Source organism: Urocitellus parryii, chromosome 8 (assembly GCF_045843805.1).
Source record: "Urocitellus parryii isolate mUroPar1 chromosome 8, mUroPar1.hap1, whole genome shotgun sequence".
Lineage (NCBI taxonomy): Eukaryota > Metazoa > Chordata > Mammalia > Rodentia > Sciuridae > Urocitellus > Urocitellus parryii.
In genome coordinates, this window is record NC_135538.1 from 105,877,045 (window position 1) to 105,890,219 (window position 13,175).

The following is a 13,175-nucleotide window of genomic DNA, read 5'->3' on the forward strand; positions in this document are numbered from 1 at the left end:
TCCAAATTTTGATCTGTCAATGACCACAAAACCCAGGGTGATACAATTTATCACTCAAACTAGGGCACTTGTGAAAATGAAATGGGATTCCATTACTGATTTTACCCCAACAACATTCCTAAACAGGCTTTGTTCTGGCAAACCAGAGTATGGTCACCCTACCAATGCCTCATATGGTCACTTTACCAATCCCTCACAGGTTTTTGTTAAGGACTCATTACTTCCCAGCTGTTCCTTACACTAAACCAGGAGGATAAAGCCTCGCTCAGCTCTAGTTTCTCTTATTCTTATTCTTTGCCCACCACACTGGCCCACACACCTGGTCAGGCAGACGGTGGTTGGTGGCATGAGAGCATGTTTGGCAGGACTGTGAAGTAGATGAGAGCCCAAGTGGCAGAGGAAAGAACTGCACCAATGAGTGGGCAGGACATCCCCGTGTGGAAGGCTGAGCATCTCCATGAGCCTCAAAAATGGCTGCAGCCTTGTGTTCTCTCCCAGCTCTGCCCCCAGGTATGGATGTTCCTACAATGAGCTCCAGGGAGCCTGTGTGGCAAAAGGAGATTAACTGAAAAAGCATGAGCTGTCATGACAGAATCTTTCAGAAGATAACTCTATACAAGTTTCTAGACTGAGAGGACTGGCCACAGGCAGCCATGATTTGTGTCCTACTATGGTAACTCTGTGTCACCCCCATCTGTGACTTACCCAGCAGGCAGCACTGATTCTATTATCATTTCTACCTGTTGCTTCTCTCCACCTCCCACCTCTCCTATTCTCATCCTTCCTGCTTGGTGCAGGCTAACGTCCTCTGCTCTGCTAAACTAATTCTCCCTGATAGCAGCATCTCTACCTTCACAATTTGGCATCCCTGTGATGTTTCCCTGTGTACATTTTCCTGTTCCATGTATTCTCATTATTCAGGTATCATCACTCAATAACCATTCGACAGCAGTAATACTTTTCACATGGAAAGAATTGAGTTTTTATTGATGGCAAATGTTGTGATGAACTTTCAAGCCAGCTTGGAGCCAGCGCAGCTTTCTACTGGGTGAACCACACTAAGATGTGGTTCCAAGGGAAGTCTTTGAAGGGTAGACTGAGATCTGCTTTTGAGAATGGGTCCTGTGAGCCAGCAAGGGGAGGGGAGAGTTTCCCATTAGCAAAATCTCATCAATTCAAATGTAGAATAGTAACATTATTAATAACCTGATAGTTACATCCCACTGGGTATTTTTTTCAATCACTTCCCTGGAATCCTAAAATGAAGGCAGGATTAATATTATTCTTTCCATGTCACAAGTTAGACAATGTTGTAACTGAGCAAGGAGTCATGTGATGAGTGGGAAGGTGGCACGTGAGAAGGAGATCTCAGTAGGCCTGAAGGACATCTTTAGAGATCATAGATGCTCTCTGAAAATCAGGAGTTCATCTGAGGTTAACCTCTACTCAGGGTCCCTTTTTCCCAGTCCAAATATTAAAGCCTGGCCACCAAGTCCAGGCACAGTGCTCATCTAAACTGCTTACCTACAACACAATTAAACTTCCTAGCACCTAATCCAGACACAACAGGAAATCAGGAGTTATTTAGCACCACTGGTATATGGTGTGGCAAACAGAATGTGAATGCCATGTAGTGACTGTCTCCAGCTTGGCTGAAAACAATATTGACAAGACTTGGTCATTCCCAAGTGGACCTAACAAGACAATGACAAACACCAGGTGCTGGACTGGTGGTGATAGTGATGCTAGTGTATTCATACACATGAGCCCGTCAGCTTGTTTGGACCTAGCCCACCCCTGTACTCCTCAGAAGCCAGTCTTAGCACTGCCTTTGTTAAAAAAGAAAACTGGGGTACTGGGGTTGTAGCTCAGTGGTAAAGTGGTAAAGTGAGGCCCTGGGTTTAATCCTCAGCACCAGCACCACATAAAAATAAATAAATAAAATAAAGGTATTGTGTCCATCTACAATTTAAAAAATTAATTTTTTTTTTTAAAAAAAGAGAGAAGTGAGGAATAAAACAGGAACTTAAAATTGATATAAGGCTGCCACCATCACCACCATCACCACCATTCTGTAAATATGGAAGCTAAAGCCTCAAGACTGAGGGAACTTGCCTGGTAGCAAGGTTAGCCAGGGCAGAGCAGTGCTAAGAACCCAGGTCCCTGGTAGAGAACGTCACCCAGCCTCCTGCATTGAACCAAAGGCTTTCTAACTGTCCATGACTTTTCTTCTTCCTCCTTAACCTATTGACTTTCCTTTGTCTGCAGCTGGTATTCAAGGGACTCAGCAGTCTATCTGAGTTGAGGATGTTTTGTCTACACATTTGTTTTCTCCACACTCCCTGCCACACTTATCGCCGTTGCGTAGTGTAGCAAGTGTCCATCCCCTTCCTTACAAGGGAACATCCCAGCAGAGCCCCGTGAAGGCAAAGTTCCTTGAGCAGCAGTTTGTGCAAGGAGCACCTGAAGGCTGCTATGAGCCCCACAGAATGTCTTAATTTAAGAGGGGAGATGCATGCTCAGTGTGCACCAGGCATGCCCCTGGAAGCTCACTGTGGCCTGTATCCTCAGCGCAGCCTCAAGCTTGTCCTGCTTCTAAAAACACCACATTTTCTGGGACAGGGTTGGGAGGAAAGGTGCTTTTATTTCTAGGCCACCTCACCTACTATTCAGGCATGTCCCTTATTAGGGCCACCATCTTATTGCTGGTCTTATTAATTGGTTCCTAATATAGCATTCAAACTCTTTGGACCTCAGATCTTCTGTCACTTCAGACCTAACCTCCCTGGCTCCTATTTCAAAGGATGTTTTCCTTCCTATCCATTTGGACTTTTTCTAATTCTTCATTTGCTTTTTATGTTTTGATTGGCTTATGAAATGTCATATTTCATTCTCAGCCAATAGGATGCTCCTATAACAGTTCAGTGTCAAAGAATATTGAAGAGAGGGCCTAGACCACGATCAGTGTCTACACTTACAGATTGTAAGACTGTAGAAAATGCCGTCTAATAGATCTGCAGCTGACCCATGTCATATGTAGAATTCTTAATTTATATTTTGCTTGACAAATGAACCAACCACTGGAAACTTTTTTTCTTCTTCCTTCCTTCCCCTCAGAATCAGCCATCTAGTGCTACTACCCCCAGCATTTGGTTGAGGAGGAAGTCAAAGCCACCAGACAGGGATGATGACTAATGAGGCCCTGCTTTCACAGCTGTTGTAGTCTCACAGGTGCCTGACCTGCCACACTGTTCTATCGCATCCTCCATCCTTTCAATATCACTCACTGTCAGGTCTTCCTCATTCCATCTTTGTGGTTTGTTCCCCTTGGGTTCTTCTGAGGAGGATTGCTTCAGGGCTGCTTTCCCATACACTCACAGCCCATTGCTCTCTACACTAAATAGTATCAAGGATCAAGTAGCTATTCCATGCCAGACACCATGCTAGGCACTTTCTGTATTTTTTCATATATGATATACTTTATATTATTTCATGTAATCCTCACCATGTTCTTACACAAAGAAATAAGAAAATCAAACTCAAAAAGGACAGAAATTGGGCCTGGGGTTGTAGCTCAGTGGTAGAGCACCTGCCTAGCATGTGTGAGGCCCTGGGTTCCATCCTCAGCACCACATAAAAATAAATAAATAAAATAAAGGTATTGTGTTTATCTACAACTAAAAATATTTTTTAAAATATAGAACAGAAATTGCCCGAGATCAACAAAAGATTCAAGTCATATACACCTAATCCCAAAGCCTGTGCACTATTCAGTATTCCACCAAGTGTTCTCAGGCAAACAGTTTCTACCATGGACGTCTGCCAAGCACAAGAACTTTCACCATAGGCCAGGTTTTCTCCTTGACCTTTGTATTTAGTTAATTCTTTCTCGTCATATTACTGAAGCCCACAATCACGGATCTGCCTTCAGGAAAGCAGATGCAGTCCAATGAACAAATACAGTTTGTGGTGCAATTAGCAATCCTGAAATAACAAACCCCTCAACCTCAGCCATATGATCCCAAGCACAAGCTGATCCCAACTGTACCCTAGCCTAGAAAGTTCATTTGTGGTTTCCACACAGACTCAAAAATTAGGAAGAGTCTCAAGGAAATCCAGAAATCTCCTAAAGAAAATTGTCTCAAAACTTTGAGGGAGCAGAAAGAGGAGAGATGCTGGAGCCGGTGAGCCCATTGTGTGTGCATCCTTCTCAACACTGGTTTTACTGACGCCATATTGGTAGCTTAAAATAGCTAATGTGATAGCATTTATATCACAAAAATCAGCAAACAATACAAACAAGAGTTTTTGTCTTTTCCTTCTCCTTCTCCTCCTCATCCTTTTTTTCCCTTCAGAGAGATAGTTATTAAATATTTGTCAGCATTTTCAGAAATATATAGCGTGGAAAGAATAGAGGCTCCCTTGTAGGCTTTGAGTGACATGCCCCACCCCCAGCAAACTCCACCTGTTCCAGGCCCATTTGCCATGTTGTCCTCTCCCAGGCCAGATCACCATGCCCATTTAGGACCCCACAAGGCTTTTCCTCCTCATCCTCCTTCCCCCAACCTTAACAAAAGTAGTCACCAGTACGGCTCTACCTCGGAGGAATTGCCACTTGGCAAGCAGTGGTGCACCTGACAAAGACACAGAGGGACCATGACTCCGTGCTGAGGAGAGCAGTGAAGTCTTCTCTGTATTCCTGGTTGGGGGAAGGAAACCTGCAGGCACAGCAGGAAAGTCAGAAAGAACTTTGCAGGGGCAGGAAGCTGGGTTAAAACTGGAGATGACAAAGTTTCTGGGTTTAGAGTTTTCATGTTTTCCTCTCCAAGTTGTAGGAAAGGACTGCTCTTCCTTGAAAACCCAGATGTATTCTCTAGTCCCCTCCAGGGTCTGTGGAGTCCCCTCCTTCCTGGCAAAGGCCCCAAATTCCCTCTTATTCAGTTTTACATTTTAGATAAAAGAGTTGAAGGAAAGAGAGGTGGAGGGAAGGTCAGAAAGAAAGAAGGGCAGAGAAATGGAGCACCAAACAAAACAGAGCCAGAAGCTGAGGAGGAGAGGCAGGGGGAGTACGGCTCTTTCTGAGGGACCCAGGATAAGGAAGAAGAGTGGGTCAGGCTGAGGACAGCCAATGGGCAGAGGCGAAGGCCTCCATTTCACACACATCTGCCATGAAGGATTTCTCAGCTCAAATCCATTCTATGCCCTGCAGCCAAGTGAGCCATCCCAAAACGTTACTTTCACTGGCCACCTTAGAAAAACTTCCAATGGCTTCCTCTGGCCCAAATCAGCTTGGCACCTGAAGTCCTCTTATCTGGCCTCAATCTCCCTTCTCAAGCCCATCTCCTTTTTTCCAAGAGCAGCTCTTCTCAGGCATCCAAGCCTTTGTCCTCACTGAGTTGTCTGCAGAGGACATTCCCAATTAAAAGAGACTAATGAGGCACAAGAGCTAATGCAATGTGTGATCCTTGATTGAATCCTCGAATTTTTGTTAAATCACTATAAGTAATATTGTTGGGACAATTTGAGAAATTTAATAATTATGATGTGGCTCAGGGGTCGTCAAGTGCCTGAGTTCAATCCCAAGTACCCCCCAAAAAAAATTACTATTTAATACATTTCATATTATTTTCTATATTAATATATTACTTTAATATTTAAGTAGAGGTAAATAATGTTTTATTGAAGTTTCCTGTGTGTGATCATCATATCTTGTATATATGTAATAAATATTTAGGTACAAAGAGTCATAATGGTTACTTTAAAATGTTTGAGAAAAAATACATATACATATGTGAATGTACATGTGTGTGTACACACACACAGAGAATTTGGTGAAATATCAGTTGGTGATTAATCTAGGTGTAGAATATTTATTGTGAAATTCTTTCAATTTTTCTGAAGCTTTGAAAATGTTTCTAATGAAGTTGGATTAAAAATAATACAACAAACCTAAGGTAACTCATACCCACCATTTACCACCATCTGGCTTGCCCAGTCACCTCAGAATAAAATCTAAAGACTTTCAAGTCTACTCATCCTCCATGGTCTGGCCTGATTCCATCTCTTACCGCTTACACTTACTCTCTATTTTCTAGCTACATTCTAGACACATAAACCTCCCCATTGTTTCCAGAGCCAAGCCTGGGAATAATAACTAAGGAAACAAACAAATATATAATCAGATAAAGAATTACAAGATTCGTTTGTGTAAATGTAAGAAGAAAAAGTGTTTGCCTGCCCCAGGGCCTTTGTATTTACCACTCCTGTTGTTTGGAATGGTTTTACCTAGAGTTATAGCTCACTCTCTCTTCCTTCAGGTTTCTATCCAAGTAGATCCTCCTCGGGAAGCTCTTTTTGGGTTAGGGGTATAAGTTAGGCACTTTCCTAGCATGCAGGAGGCCCAGTTTTATCCCCAGCAAACTCCCCCCACGACACCCCTTTCTTTGCAATATCCCCACTCACTCCTTCTTCCTTTGCTTTTAATTTATGCAAAGCCCTTATTACAACGTGATATTATCTTATTTTATTATGCATTTACTATTAACCTGCCTTTGTTACCTACAGTGTCTTCAACAGTGGATGGCACATATTTCATGTGAAATATACACACGAATGAAGAAATTACTCTTTAAATTTTAACTTGGCATAGGCCATGCCTGACTGGGTATTGTAGGTTATCTTTTCATGTGTATGTGTTCTCCATCACACCTAGTTATGGTAAATTACTTTTGATTTAATAATTTTGCCTGAGGATAATTTCAGGCATCATATACACAAATTCTTCCTTTGGAAAGTGCACGTAGAGAGAGCCTGTGTTGTAATCCTGGCTCGCTCTCCCACTTGCTGTTTATAGGACCTTGGCCAAGCTGCTTAACCTCTCAGAACCTTTGTTACCTTGCTAGTAACATCATTACCTACTCTACTTTAAAGCTGCTACATTAAAAGATCAAGTATGTGAATGCTTTATAGTTTACAAACTATAAAGTACTGCAAAAATATAGTCTATTATTTTACCTGTGAGAAAGACTTGGAAAAATAAATACCTCAAGTACCACTGAACTATTAATTAAAATAGCAACAGTACTATTATAAAAATGCAATTTTCCTATACTTACTCTTTACAGCAGTACTGTCCAACAGAGCTTACCATAATGATGGAAAACTTCTCATGCCATCGAATCCAGCAGTCACTACCACATGTGGCTAAGGAGCCCTTAAATGTACATAGTGTGACTAGGAAACCACATTTTAAATTTTATTGATTTTGTTAAGTATTAGAGTTGTGCTGTCGCATGTGACCAGAGACTATGCTATCAGACAACACAGCTCTAAGGCATTGTTTTGCAGAAAACTCCTTTAAGCCCTAACTATAAAGGGATTGGGTTTTGCAAGAATCAAGAAGCTTGGTGACGGAATGGAAATCTTGTGGTTTAAAAGAAAAAGTGTGGCATGGAATGAAGACCAGAAAAGAAGGACAGCAGAGGGTGGCTTCCTTTGTCCATTGCCACACAATTTTGAAAAGGCAAATGCAATCTGCCCCTTTGAAATTCCTTCTTATTTGTTGCATGGCCTTAGACAAGATATTGAAGCTTTCTGAGCCTTGGTCTCTTTACTGTTAAATGGGAATGCCTACCTTATAGGATTATTGTGAAGATTAAATGAGACCGGTTAATGATACAAAGTGACTCACACAATCCCTAACACAGAGCAAACTCTGAACCTTCTAATCCTCCCCTCCCCACACCCTTCTGCTACTAGAGAGCACAAGGAGGTGGGGACCGCAGCCTTTCTGGCTGCTGACCTTGCTGCTGATTGGAGCTGCGCAGCCGCACATGGAGCATCACTCCAGCTGCTGCAGCCCCAAAGCAGCCCCACTGGCTTACACCCAGCCTTCCTCCCTCCATTCAGCCTTCTGAATGCCTTGACCTCACCCAGTACTTTGCTCTGAAGATCTCTGAAGGCTTCAAAGCTTCCACTTTGGATTCAATACAAACGATGTTCCTTCTGGGTATGTACACAGGTGGGAGAAGGCTGAGGGTGGGGCCCAACCACCTCCTCAGAATCAATTTGTCCTTCACTTGGCTCTTGGGGAGATTTCCCTGCACCACCAATTCCTCTGATGATGGTAGAAAAAAATGCAAAGTCTAGTTCAGCCCCACAGGGGCTACTGAATGAAAGGGTCTCTTGGTGTCTGCCGGGGCATCCCCACTCCACTTAAAAAGCAGGTGGTGGGGGCTGGGGTCATGGCTCAGTGATAGAGCGCTCACCTAGCATGCATGAGGCACTGGGTTTGATCTTCAGCACCACATAAAAATAAAATAAAGATATTGTGTTCACCTAAAACTAAAAAATAAATACTAAAAAAAGAAAAGAAAAGAAAAGAAAAAAGCAGGTGGGGTGGCTCCAGGTTACAAATGTAGCAAATGAAAATCTTAAGCAAACCTAGAGACCATCCATCAGTGCCCAAATCTCATCTCTCAGACTGTCTCTACCCTGTAAGTAGCACCAAAGCCCTTTGTGGAGTAGTGAACTCTGCCAGCACTCACTGTGAGTGGAAGTTCAACAACATGCTGGCAAGTTCTTGACACTCCCACTTTAGAGTTGGGGCCTCCCCTTGAAAGTAGGTGGGCATGTGACTGCTTGGACCAATCTAGTACAGAGAAAACAGGAACATGTGACTTCTGAGCTGTCATGAAAGACTAGTGCTCCTACAGGTGGGCTGGGACACCTGCTGTAGGGGCCTAAGCCCCATGGCAGATGACCTTCTAGTCTAGTGACCTTCACTGAGACTGCTGCCCTGGAGAAGGCAGGGAGAGTCCTCCAGGAGGCAGTCTCAGCTAGGACCACCCCTCGACCAACTTAGCATGTCAGGGAAGACACCTCAGAAGATTCTAGCACTCACCTGTTAAGTATCCCCCTGCCTTTTGGAGTCTTCCCAGTGGAGGCCACAGACATTTATAGAGTAGAGACGAGCCATTCCTGCTATGCCTGTTCAAAACTCTGACCCACAGAACTAGGAGCATAATCAAATGTTGTTCTCTTGCATCACTAAGTTTTGGAGTGATTTATTGTGCTGTGACAGACAAGGGCCTGATATGATGTCCCATCTGGAAAACTAAATTCCATTGACTGACGTGCCCTGACTCCTTGTCAGTGGACTCATGTGGTTCTTCTACCTGTTAATAAAAAAAGAAGCAAAGTTGGACATGCATAAAAGTCGTCTGGAGTAGAATTGGCTGGTGGGGAGGAGGACACAGCCACGAGGAAGACTTCCTACGTTTTATTTTCTGAACTTGGATCTTTACTTTTTAAAATAAATCAGGAACTGATAGAAAGGAATGAAGACCTGCTAATGTAATTTAAGTAGGTGGCTTTATTTGGAAATTTTCATGTTGAAATTTGTTGGTTTTATTTGTTTTTTAATGTTTTGCTCTATTTATTAAGCTAGCATTTTCTCTTTTGGTCACTCCATGTTCCTTTGAGTCACATGGAGTATACCCCAGAATAAAGACAAAAAGTGGACATTATGAGTTGCAGTGTGGCTATGATGAAAAAATACATTATGCATTTAAAGGGACTTTATTGTATATGGAACAAGAGGAAGAAATATGGATCCACCAACATGTTGCTGAAGCTTGGGCAAATCATTTTAACATCACCAGGCTTCAGGGTGGGCATTCACAAATTGGACTGAATGAATTCTAAGGTCCCCTTTTCTGATATTTTGGAAAGAAAGAAGTTGATATATTTAAGAATAGCTTAATCTATAGATTAAGATTATAGAGATTATTTTATTTATTCATTAAGAAAAAAGTTCTGAGAGCCACCATATTTATTGTGCATATGAGGACAACAAGGGCTAGTGAAATGAAGAGTCCCATTGCTGGGAAGAGGAGGGGTGCATTTCTAGAATCAGCATGAACACCTCCAGGGAACACTGGTTTCACAGAGTTTCCCATCCCTTGTGCCCAGAGGCTTCCAGAATCTGGTTCCTTAATCTCTAATCCTCCATGGTTGGGGGGGGGGCTGGGTGGATCCTAAGTACACACCTATATACTGTCATTAAGAACATAGGTATCGTGAGCTGGGAATGTAACTGAGTGTAGAGCCCTTTCTGGATTCAATCCCCAGTATTAAAAAAAAAAAAAAGAGAGGGAAAAAGGGGGATTGTGACAAGAAATGTTAGCCTCTTTTTCTGGAGTGTCACTGTTCTGCTTCCCTGAAAAGGGGGCTCTTTGAACCCCACTGCATCTCTAAGTGACAGCAGGGAAGCCCTACCAGCACCACTGATCCCAGGTGCTCTGTCTGTGTAAGCCTAGAAGAATCCTGTCACCTAGTTTTTCCCTGCAGATCTTGAAACTGTCAAGTGATATGAACTGGCATTTTTCCTTTAACAAGAGTCCCTCAAGTGTTGGTTTTCTGATATATACTTAGTTCATCTCAGGACTCAAGGAAGCATATAATGACTCCTTCCACAAAATACTAGGGATTCACTTTTTTTTTTTTTAGAGGATTACCTTTGCTACCAAATAGAAACCTCTTCCATTACCATGGTGCCTCTTACCCTTGTATTTGAAGAAGAAATGTCTACCTGTGCAGAGATGCCTCCTGACCCTAAATCCCTTTTCCTTGCTACTGATGCTAGAATTCTGAAGTAATCACAGAATGTTGACCAAGTCCCATGCAATCAGACCTGAGAGGGATCACTGAGAACTGTGATATATAAGAGAAATCATTGTAGAATGGCCAAGGCCATGGGTTTCAAAGTCAGATGAGATGGGTTTCAACTACATGTGGTGGTTTACAAAGAACAGAAAATTCTCTGCTTCCTCTCCCCCTGAGTTCTGCACTAGCTTCTGTGATTAGATTTGACCAATAGAACACAGTGGAAATGATCCTCTTCCAAGGCAGCCCTTAAAAGATCTGCAGCTCCTGTTTTGGTGCCTCTCAGAAATCTGTTCCATGAAAGAATTCTGACTGCTCTGGAACCTGTCAGGAAGCCCAAGGCAGCCATGTGTGGAGGGGGAAAGGCCTGTGGAAGACTCCCAAGAAACTAAACACACCCTTCTTGGACATTGCAGCCCAGCCCCAACTGAATGCAGCCAAGTGAGCTCCCCCAGTGGATCCCCTGTGGAGCAGAACCATCTTGCTGAGCCTGCCTAAAGTCCTGACCCACAGAATTTATTTGTGAGCAACAAAATGACTGTGGTTCTAAACACTAAGTTGTGGCATAATGTGTTAGCCAGCAATGGATAACTAAAACAGAGTCAAGAGGATTAGAGTGCCAAACTCATGGTATAACCTACACATACTACCAATGAGATATTGGGTCAGAAATGTAAGGGAATCTCTCTAGAGGAGGGACCTAAAGATTTGTGGGAAAGGAGTGGACTTGTATGAGTGAAAGGACAGGGTAGAGGGGAGAAAATTCTACAAGATGCACTTCTTAAGGCTCTGGGAAAATGCCCTGAACATTTTGGACAGGAATTTTCAATCACTTCTACTGCAACCACCTAACAGCCTTAACTCTGGAGAGCTGGGCCTGAATTTGGCTTAAAATTATCTCTGTAAGTAAAAGGATTTCTCCAAAGTCCTGTTTTAACTTTATAACTGTTATGAATTCTACACTGCATCATGTAATTTATTCATCTATACTTAAATATAAAAAATGGTCAAAAAATTATTTACGTATTAAATTACTTAATTTTGCCCCACCCACACAAATCTCTTCAAGGAAAATAAATACTCTCAAAGAGGGGTCACAATGACACCTGAGACTCTGTCAGACTCTCCCTTCCTCTGGGGGCAAAGACTTGGGATTTTTCTTTCAGGGTCTAGTCACATATCTCCAGCAGCCAGAACTGGCTTCTGGGTTCCTCACTCTTGCTCAGTCCCACCTTGAAGCTAGGCTTATGTTAACAAGGAATCCCAGTCAAAGAGACCACTTGATGACCCTCTCCAGACATGGCTTAAAAACAATCCAGTTGTCTCTGAACTAGTCGTGTCCAGGTCCCCAGACCTACAGAGTGTCTGAAAAGCAACCTAATGCAATTCTATCTTCTCAAATGTACTCAATGCTCCCCAAACTTTTTTTTTCCTTCAGGCAATTCACATATATGTCTATAGCCTTTGTGGATGTTGACACTTGGAAGCAAAATAGAGGAAAGCTTTTATTATTGTTTGCCATTTGAAAATGATTATCAGAGCGGGTGATGTGTATTAAAAGAGACAGCTTGCAGTTAGCATCCCAGAGAAAGCTTTCTAGACCTGGGTGAGCCTACACTACCTCTCTGCTTTGCAAGAGGGGACTGCCTGGTGCCAGACTTGGATGCCTACCAACTCAAATGAGAGGACTGAGATGCCTCCTGGACAGGGAGGAGGATGCTGGAGTGAGAATGCTGAGAATTTTAAAGGGATCATCACCTCAGTGGGAGACCAAAAATCTGCCCCAGACAGAGTAGCTACCCCAACAGATGGTGCCCTCCAGTCCAGTAAGGCTGATTCAGTATGACTGTGAAATTCCAGGCCCTGTTTCTCTCCCTCCATCCCTCCCTCCTTCCCTCCCTCTCCCTCCCATCTCTCTCTCTCTCTCTCTCTCTCTCTCTCTCTCTCTCTCTCTCTCTCTCCCTCCTCTGTGTGCACACACACATCCCTCTTGACCCAGCCCAGGATCTCCACTGCTCTCCACAAGAATGACTCCCTCTCCCCTCTCAGTCCTATCTGGAAATGTAGCTGCAGCTTTTTAAAAGTGAGGAGCCCTAATAAGGTACTTTGTGAAAACCAAGTTAACTGGGCCAAACTTGTATTCAAAAAGTAATCTAGAGGTGGGAACGGGTGCAACTGCTTCTTGCATACAGGGCTTCCATTTGGGGTGATGAAAATGTTTTGGAACTAGATAGAGATGATGGTTGTTCGATGTTGAGTATATGCTAAATGCCCCCAAATCCTTCACTTTAAAAAAGTTTTATGAATGTTACCCCAATTAAAAAAAAATCCTAAGAAAGTAAAAAACCCTCTAGAATCCTACCTGCCAACACACCTTCACGCTGGATGTTAGTCTCCCATTTGCTAATGGGAAGTTGTAGGAGAAGGAGCAGTTGTGGCTCTCTCTGATAGTTCTGATTCCTAGTTGGGCAAAGACTTCAGATAATCCCAGGACACAGAGAAAATAAGAT